The sequence below is a fragment of the Pelodiscus sinensis genome, chromosome 19 (genome assembly GCF_052426305.1).
Source record: "Pelodiscus sinensis isolate ZL-2025 chromosome 19, ASM5242630v1, whole genome shotgun sequence".
NCBI lineage: Eukaryota > Metazoa > Chordata > Testudines > Trionychidae > Pelodiscus > Pelodiscus sinensis.
In genome coordinates, this window is record NC_143070.1 from 409094 (window position 1) to 419100 (window position 10007).

Consider the following 10007-nt stretch of genomic DNA (forward strand, 5'->3'; position numbering starts at 1 on the left):
CTCCCTAATGTGACCCCCGACCCCCCCACAGGGACCCCCAACTCCCCCAGCTCCCTAATGTGACCCCGACCCCCCCACAGGGACCCCCAACTCCCCCAGCCCCCTAATGTGACCCCCCGACCCCCCCACAGGGACCCCCAACTCCCCAGCCCCTCATGTGACCCCCCGACCCCCCCACAGGGACCCCCAACTCCCCCAGCCCCCTAATGTGACCCCCCGACCCCCCACAGGGACCCCCAACTCCCCCAGCCCCCTAATGTGACCCCCGACCCCCCCACAGGGACCCCCAACTCCCCAGCCCCTAATGTGACCCCCCGACCCCCCCACAGGGACCCCCAACTCCCCCAGCCCCCTAATGTGACCCCCGACCCCCCCACAGGGACCCCCAACTCCCCCAGCCCCCTAATGTGACCCCCGACCCCCCCACAGGGACCCCCAACTCCCCCAGCCCCCTAATGTGACCCCCGACCCCCCCACAGGGACCCCCAACTCCCCCAGCCCCCTAATGTGACCCCCGACCCCCCCACAGGGACCCCCAACTCCCCCAGCCCCCTAATGTGACCCCCCGACCCCCCCACAGGGACCCCCAACTCCCCCAGCCCCCAAGACACCCCCCGACCCCCCCACAGGGACCCCCAACTCCCCCAGCCCCCCTAATGTGACCCCCGACCCCCCACAGGGACCCCCAACTCCCCAGCCCCCTAATGTGACCCCCGACCCCCCCACAGGGACCCCCAACTCCCCCAGCCCCCTACTGTGACCCCCCGACCCCCCCACAGGGACCCCCAACTCCCCCAGCCCCTAATTCCCCCCGACCCCCCCACAGGGACCCCACTCCCCCAGCCCCTTAATATGACCCCCTGGCCTCCCCATAGGGACCCCCAGCCCCTTAATGTGACCCCCAGTCCACTCACAGGGAGCTCCAGGTCCCAACAGAGACCCTAGAAGGGGTTTAGGTGCCCCATAGGCCCCCCTTGCTTCCCCTGGGGAGAGCCCGGAGCCTCGCTCCCCAAGGGAATTAATGCCCTAGACCGGGGTCCCCAAAGAGAGACCCCAGAGCCTGCTGCCTGTAGCTGCAGGAACCTCCCCCAAAACCTCCAAGTGTGATTTCCCTGCTACTGCCCCACATCTCCGGCAGGTCATCCCAGAACTTCAGAGCCGGGGGGGGGGGGGGGGGGGGGGGCGTGTATTGGGTCTGAGGGGACCTGGCAGAGCTGGGGGGAGCCTGGAGCAGGGGGCTGTCTGTGGGGCACAGAGCTGGGGGAAGCTGGGAGCAGGGGAGCAGGAGGCTGTCTGTGGGTCGCAGAGCTGGGGGAAGCTGGGAGCAGGGGAGCAGGAGGCTGTCTGTGGGGCGCAGAGCTGGGGGAGCAGGGGGCTGTCTGTGGGGCGCAGAGCTGGGGGGAGCAGGGGCCTGTCTGTGGGTTGCAGAGCTGGGGGAAGCTGGGAGCAGGGGAGCAGGAGGCTGTCTGTGGGTCGCAGAGCTGGGGGGAGCAGGGTTGTCTGTGGGTCGCAGAGCTGGGGGGAGCAGGGGGCTGTCTGTGGGGCGCAGAGCTGGGGGAGCCCGGAGCAGGGGCCTGTCTGTGGGTCGCAGAGCTGGGGGAAGCTGGGAGCAGGGGAGCAGGAGGCTGTCTGTGGGTCGCAGAGCTGGGGGAGCAGGGGGCTGTCTGTGGGTCGCAGAGCTGGGGGGAGCAGGGGGCTGTCTGTGGGTCGCAGAGCTGGGGGGAGCAGGAGGCTGTCTGTGGGTCGCAGAGCTGGGGGGAGCAGGGGCTGTCTGTGGGGCGCAGAGCTGGGGGAGCCCGGAGCAGGGGGCTGTCTGTGGGGCGCAGAGCTGGGGGGAGCAGGAGGCTGTCTGTGGGTCGCAGAGCTGGGGGGAGCAGGGGGCTGTCTGTGGGGCGCAGAGCTGGGGGAGCCCGGAGCAGGGGGCTGTCTGTGGGGCGCAGAGCTGGGGGGAGCAGGAGGCTGTCTGTGGGGCGCAGAGCTGGGGAGCCCGGAGCAGGGGGCTGTCTGTGGGGCGCAGAGCTGGGGGGAGCAGGGGCTGTCTGTGGGGCGCAGAGCTGGGGGGAGCAGGGGGCTGTCTGTGGGGTGCAGAGCTGGGGAGCAGGAGGCTGTCTGTGGGGCGCAGAGCTGGGGGGAGCAGGGCTGTCTGTGGGGCGCAGAGCTGGGGGGAGCAGGGGGCTGTCTGTGGGGCGCAGAGCTGGGGGGAGCTGGGAGCAGGGGAGCAGGAGGCTGTCTGTGGGTCGCAGAGCTGGGGGGAGCAGGGGGCTGTCTGTGGGGCGCAGAGCTGGGGGAGCCCGGAGCAGGGGGCTGTCTGTGGGGCGCAGAGCTGGGGGGAGCAGGAGGCTGTCTGTGGGGCGCAGAGCTGGGGAGCAGGGGGCTGTCTGTGGGGCGCAGAGCTGGGGGGAGCTGGGAGCAGGGGGCTGTCTGTGGGGCGCAGAGCTGGGGGAGCAGGAGGCTGTCTGTGGGGCGCAGAGCTGGGGGAGCAGGGGGCTGTCTGTGGGGCGCAGAGCTGGGGGAGCAGGGGGCTGTCTGTGGGGCGCAGAGCTGGGGAGCTGGGAGCAGGGGAGCAGGAGGCTGTCTGTGGGGCGCAGAGCTGGGGGAGCAGGGGGCTGTCTGTGGGGCGCAGAGCTGGGGGAGCAGGGGGCTGTCTGTGGGGCGCAGAGCTGGGGGAGCCCAGGTTTGAGACATGGGGTGCTGGTGAAAGTAGGGGGAGCCTGCCAGGGCCCCTTCCCAGTGCCCAGTAACTGGGTCTCAGCGCTCTGTTCGCCCCTTGGGGAGAGAGGCTGGGCTGGGGTGGGTGAGTTGGGGGGGGGGCTTGGTGGGCCGGGGGTGGGCCCAGGCCCAGCTAAGAAAAGGAGGGGGCTGGGAGTCTGTGCTGGAGCTTGAATGGGGCTGGGACCACACAGGCTGCCCCCTCCCCTCGCCCCCGCCCATTGTCCCCAGTGAAAGGGCCCAGAGGATTATGGGGCAGGAGCGGGGAGGAGGAAGCTGTAGTGGGATGGGGGGGCTCACACCGCACACAGGATGGGGGGGCTCAAACCACACACAGGATGGGGGGCTCAAACCACACACAGGATGGGGGGCTCACACCGCACACAGGATGGGGGGCTCACACCGCACACAGGATGGGGGGAGCTGTAGGGGGATGGGGGGCTCACACCGCACACAGGATGGGGGGAGCTGTAGGGGGATGGGGGGGCTCACACCGCACACAGGATGGGGGGAGCTGTAGGGGGATGGGGGGCTCACACCGCACACAGGATGGGGGGGCTCACACCGCACACAGGAGTGGGGAGGGGGGAGCTGTAGGGAGATGGGGGGCTCACACCGCACACAGGAGCGGGGAGGGGGAGCCAGGGGGATGGGGGGCTCACACCGCACACAGGAGCGGGGAGGGGGAGCTGTAGGGGGATGGGGGGGCTCAAACCACACACAGGAGGCGGGGGAGGGGGGAGCTGTAGGGGGATGGGGGGCTCACACCGCACACAGGATGGGGGGCTCACACCGCACACAGGAGTGGGGGAGGGGGAGCTGTAGGGGGATGGGGGGCTCACACCGCACACAGGAGCGGGGAGGGGGAGCCAGGGGGACGGGGGGCTCACACCGCACACAGGAGTGGGGAGGGGAGCTGTAGGGGGATGGGGGGGCTCACACCGCACACAGGATGGGGGGCTCACACCGCACACAGGAGCAGGGAGGGGAGCTGTAGGGGGATGGGGGGCTCACACCGCACACAGGATGGGGGGGCTCACACCGCACACAGGGAGTGGGGAGGGGGGAGCTGTAGGGGGATGGGGGGGCTCACACCGCACACAGGAGCAGGGAGGGGGGAGCTGTAGGGGGATGGGGGGCTCACACCGCACACAGGAACAGGGGAGCTGTAGGGGGATGGGGGGCTCACACTGCACACAGGATGGGGGGCTCACACCGCACACAGGAGGGGGGGAGCTGTAGCGGGATGGGGGGGCTCACACCGCACACAGGAACGGGGGGAGCTGTAGGGGGATGGGGGGCTCACACTGCACACAGGATGGGGGGCTCACACCGCACACAGGAGTGGGGAGGGGGAGCTGTAGGGGGATGGGGGGGCTCACACCGCACACAGGAGAAGGGAGGGGGAGCTGTAGGGGGATGGGGCGGCTCACACCGCACACAGGATGGGGGGGCTCACACCGCACACAGGATGGGGGGAGCTGTAGGGGGATGGGGGGCTCACACCGCACACAGGAACGGGGGGAGCTGTAGGGGGATGGGGCGGCTCACACCGCACACAGGATGGGGGGGGCTCACACTGCACACAGGATGGGGGGAGCTGTAGGGGGATGGGGGGGCTACACGCACAGGAGTGGGAGGGGGAGCTGTAGGGGGATGGGGCGGCTCACACCGCACACAGGATGGGGGGGCTCACACCGCACACAGGATGGGGGGGAGCTGTAGGGGGATGGGGCGGCTCACACCGCACACAGGATGGGGCGGCTCACACCGCACACAGGATGGGGGGGCTCACACCGCACACAGGATGGGGGGAGCTGTAGGGGGATGGGGGGGCTCACACTGCGCACAGGAGTGGGGAGGGGGGAGCTGTAGGGGGATGGGGCGGCTCACACCGCACACAGGATGGGGGGGCTCACACCGCACACAGGATGGGGGGAGCTGTAGGGGGATGGGGCGGCTCACACCGCACACAGGAACGGGGGGAGCTGTAGGGGGATGGGGCGGCTCACACCGCACACAGGATGGGGGGAGCTGTAGGGGGATGGGGGGCTCACACCGCACACAGGCAGGGGAGCCCTGGGATTCTCAATCCGCCCCCATTGTCCCCCCTGGACTCCCCCTCCCCGTCTCTGCCCCCCAGCCCAGAGTTCCCCTCCCCTCCCTCTGCCCCTTGGTTCCCCTGTCAAGCCCCGCCCCCTGGAAATGGTCCCTTGGTGCTTTGGGGGGCCCTAAAACCGGAGCCTTCGGCACCCCCGCCTGTCAGCCAATCAAGGAGTGCTGCCTGGACCCCTGCAGCCAATCAGATCATGCCAGAGCCATAGTGCCCACCCCCCGCCTCTTGTCCAATCAGAACAGGGGGCTGGTAACCAATTAGTTTTGTGACCTTCCCCATTAACCAATCAGAGGGTTTTGTCTACATTTCCTGCCACCTGTCCGCCAATCAGGTGCATCACCTGTGTGCAAACCCCCCCACATCCCGGCCAATCAGGTTTCACAGGGTGAAGGTGGGGCGCAGGGAATCCCTACAAAGGCCACCCCTGGTCTCCATGCAGCTAATGGGAAGGGTGAAAGGGCAAAGGTCATGGGGTTGATGGATGAGGGAGGTTGTGTGGGGACCCCCTACCCAGGCTGTGTGGAGTGCTGTGGGGGCCCCCAGCCAGGCTCTGGGGGGCATTGGGGGGGTCCCCCGGTCTCCGCCAGGCGTCGATAGGAAACCCCGGCTCACGACGTCCACACTCAATTCTTGGGGGCAGACACAAGAATTGCGTTTGGACAATCAGGAGCCGGCATTCAGTTCTGGACACGGACAGAGTCGGGGGGGGGGGGCAGCCATGGGGCAGGGAGGGGGGCAAGTCACACAGCAAGGCCATTGCTGGAAGGCACCATGCCTCTAAGCATTTGGGCTAGAACAGGTTTGGCGTGTGTACTCTCTCTCAGGCATGGTCTCACGTGTATAAACTGCTATGCAAACATGTCAGCTCACATGTGTGTCACGTTACACATCTGGACAGGGCTGGAAACACATGGACTTGCACATGGGTGAGCTGTGATGGAAACAGATGTGAATTCAGACACTATAAAACCACACACGTGATCACACATGTGCATCACAGCCCTTGAACATACACAAGCACACAGAGTCCTTGATGTAAACATGCATGAACACACAAAGAAATGAGTGTGATACAAATATGTACTCTGTTGTCAATAGATTTGTCTAAACATGTAAATCAACATCTGCAAACAGGGCTACCAACACACGTGAATCTGGTCATGTAAAGTGACATGCTTGATTGGCTACAAATGCTCATGAGATCATGCAAAAGTAAACCCACACACTCACTCATGTGGTATCCCTGGTATGAATATGTGTCCACGTGAACACAACTGGCACAAGCAGTTAGTGTTAACTCACGTGAGCTGTCATACATGTAAATGCAAACACAAACTGACACATGGGATCTGGTCCAAACACACATGGAATTATGGGTAACATGAACTGAAACATGTATAAACTCTGATGCAAACATGTTAATACACATATTATGACTTCCGATACATTAATGAACAAAAAACAAAAACAAAAACCCAACAACCCCATGACCTTGTGTGGCACCAACATGGAAGGAAAAATAACTGAACTATGATGTAAACACAACCATGCTCACCACACAGCTGAATGTGCATATATATTTGCAAACACGCATGAAGTATGAACTCTTCAAAGATGTGAGCCCAAACATGTGAGTTCACATGTGCGTGTGACACAAAGCGAACACAGCGGAGCTCACGGACAAGGCCAATTAACACACACAAACTCACATACATTGTCTGGCACAACTGTGAACCCCCTGTGCAAAGCCACCTGAACTCCGACATACCTGAACTCACAAGCAGCACAGGGTCTGACACGAGTGCACCAGGAACTCGAAGGCAGATACACATGAACGTGATCCAGCCCTGAGCGTAAATAAACATGATTTCAAGTGCTCTTGCAAACACCAGATGAAATACGGCATCTGCCTCACACGAGACTTCACCCAAGCGTGAGCGGCGGTGCCAGAACGTGTGACCTTACATATATGAGCCTCTACACATGGACAGACCCACATAGAAGTACACATGGAGAGGCATGCACAACCTGACACGCGTACACACACACACAATAAGGCAACAAGTGGAAGGAGGAAACTTGCCCAGGGAACATCAGGGGCTCAGTTCTCCCCCCTCTGTTGAAAGCTGAGGGGGATCTAATGAAGAATTCTCCTGGATCATGCATGTCACATGCTAGCTAAGATGCTGACACACAGACACCTGCAACACAAGGAACACGCTACGGCACGTTAGAACACTCCTGCTACACGCTGTCACACTGAGAGACTTGGATCCTACATGCTAACACAGGCAGGTACACACGCTATAACATGAGACAAATGGACAGCCAAAATCCTACATGCTAGCACACGTCCAGACACACAGCTGCCCTCACACCAGCCCAGAGACACGGACACGTGCTGGCACCCCGGTTGTATGACACTCAACACATGACATACAGGACACCGCGCCCCCCCACAACATACAACAGCAAAGATAAGTAGCAACCCTTCCAGCAGTACTGACCCCCTCCCCAGCAACAGTTGGGACGGCTGCCCCCCCAGCTGCCCCCCACCCGTCCTCAGGAGATGAGGGGGTGGGGGGTTCCCCATCAGACACAAAGTAGAAAGTTCTGGGAAAGTCCCCTCTTGTCCGACTCGCTCCGTCCTAGGCCAGAGATGGGGGGTTGACACCAGTTCCCCCCACTGGGGTCAGTGTACGCTGTGGGGGGAGTCTCCTGCGCCCCACAGACTCCCCCAAACTCCTCCTGTCGCTTTCCTAAAGTCCCCCACATGGGGAGGAAGAAAAGGGTTAATTCCTGGCCCCCAACCCCCTTCCCCTCCGGAACCCCCAATTCCCTGCCCCCCACCTCGTGTCCCCCCCGCGGGAAACACCCCCAATGCCCTGCAGACGCACTCCCAGCCCCCCGAATCTCCCAGCCCCCCCAGATCCTCCCCAGGGGGCTCCAGCCGAGCACCCCCCCAAGACAGGGTGTCTGGGGTCCTGGCCGCCCCCTCCCCCAGCACCAAAGAGGGGGCGCTGCCCCCTCCCCCAAGCCCGAGCCCCGGCCCTGGGCGCTTTGCGCGGCTCCGTCCCGGTGTGTGAGCCGGGGCCGGCTCCGGCCGGACCCCCCCTCCCCGAGGGGCCGGGCCGCCGGGCCACAATAGGCGGCAGGGGGAGGGGCGGGGGGACCCTCCGGCCGGCTGAATAGGCTGGGCCCGCCCCCTCCCCCGTGGGGCGCGGTGTGTGTCCCCCTCCCCCGTGGGCCGGCAGCCACCCAGGGAGGTGGGGAGAGGGGCTCGGACCACCCCGGCGGGGCAGGGACCCCCGCTCACCGCTCACCTGGGGGGCGGGCGAGGGGCCGAGACCCCCAGATCCCAGCTCGCTTGGGGGGCAGGGCGAGGGGCCGAGACCCTCCCCAGATCCCAGCTCGCTTGGGGGGCGGGTGAGGGGCCGAGACCCTCCCCAGATCCCAGCTCGCTTGGGGGGCAGGGGCTGAGAGCGCCAAATCCTGGATGGCTTGTGGGGCAGAGCGAGGGGCCGAGACCCTCCAGATCCCAGCTCACCTGGGGGGCAGGGGCCGAGAGCGCCAAATCCAGGATCGCTTCGGGGGCAGGGTGAGGGGCTGAGACTCTCCTCACATCTCAGCTCACTTGGGGGGCAGAGCGAGGGGCCGAGACCCTCCCCCCAGAGCCCAGCTCACTTGGAGGACAGGGGATGAGAGCACCAAATCCCAGCTCACTTGGGGGGCAGGGTGAGGGGCTGAGACCCCCCAAATCTCGGCTCACTTGGGGGGCAGAGCGAGGGGCTGAGACCCCCCAGATCTCAGCTCACTTGGAGGGCAGGGTGAGGTGCTCAGACCCCCCAGATCTCAGCTCACTTGGAGGGCAGGGTGAGGTGCTCAGACCCCAGCTCACTTGGGGGGCAGAGCGAGGGGCCGAGACCCCTCCCCCCAGAGCCCAGCTCACTTGGAGGACAGGGGATGAGAGCACTAAATCCCAGCTCACTTGGGGGGCAGGGTGAGGGGCTGAGACCCCCCAAATCCCGGCTCACTCGGGGGGCAGGGCAAGGGGCTGAGACCCCCAAATCCCGGCTCACTCGGGGGGCAGGGCGAGGGGCTGAGACCCCCAAATCCCGGCTCACTCGGGGGGCAGGGCGAGGGGCTGAGACCCCCAAATCCCGGCTCACTCGGGGGGCAGGGCGAGGGGCTGAGACCCCCAAATCCCGGCTCGCTCGGGGGGCAGGGCGAGGTGCTGAGACCCCGGCTCGCTTGGGGGGCAGGGCGAGGGGCTGAGACCCCCAAATCCCGGCTCACTCGGGGGGCAGGGCGAGGGGCTGAGACCCCCAAATCCCGGCTCGCTCGGGGGGCAGGGCGAGGGGCTGAGACCCCCAAATCCCGGCTCGCTCGGGGGGCAGGGTGAGGGGCTGAGACCCCGGCTCGCTTGGGGGGCAGGGCGAGGGGCTGAGACCCCGGCTCACTCGGGGGGCAGGGCGAGGGGCTGAGACCCCGGCTCACTCGGGGGGCAGGGCGAGGGGCTGAGACCCCCAAATCCCGGCTCACTCGGGGGGCAGGGCGAGGGGCTGAGACCCCCAAATCCCGGCTCGCTCGGGGGGCAGGGCGAGGGGCTGAGACCCCCCAGATTCGGACTCAGCCAGGGGGATATGGGGAAAGGGCTCGGAGCCCGCAGCGTGCCCCCCTTCTGTCGCCCTCCCCCCAGCCGTTGCCCTGAGAGATGGGGCTGTGAATGGGAGGCATCGCCCGCCCGCCGGCCAGGACAAGGAGCGGCAGCTTCAAAGGGGGGAAGAAAAGTGGGACGACGGCCCCCTCCCCCCCTCCGCCCCTAATCCCCCTGCCCCTCCCCCCCTCCGCCCCTAATCCCCCTGCCCCTCCTCCCCTCCGCCCCTAATCCCCTCCCCCCGCAGCCGCAAACACTCACGAATGCAGCCCCACAGCCTCCGGGGAGCTGCCGCCCGCTTCCAGAGGAGAAACTGAGGCATGGGGGGGGCAGTTCCCAGCCCCTCTCACAGCGACCCCCCACTCAATAGAAATGGGGCCATTGGGAAGGCCAGAGGCACCTGGGCTGGGGGGCTGACCCCCTGTCAGAGCCCCCAGGGAGCGACCCCGGAGCCCAGCCCCCGTCCCAGGCGGGGGGAGCCCAGCGAGCCGGGGGCGAGGGAAGAAAGGGGCAGGCGGACGCAGC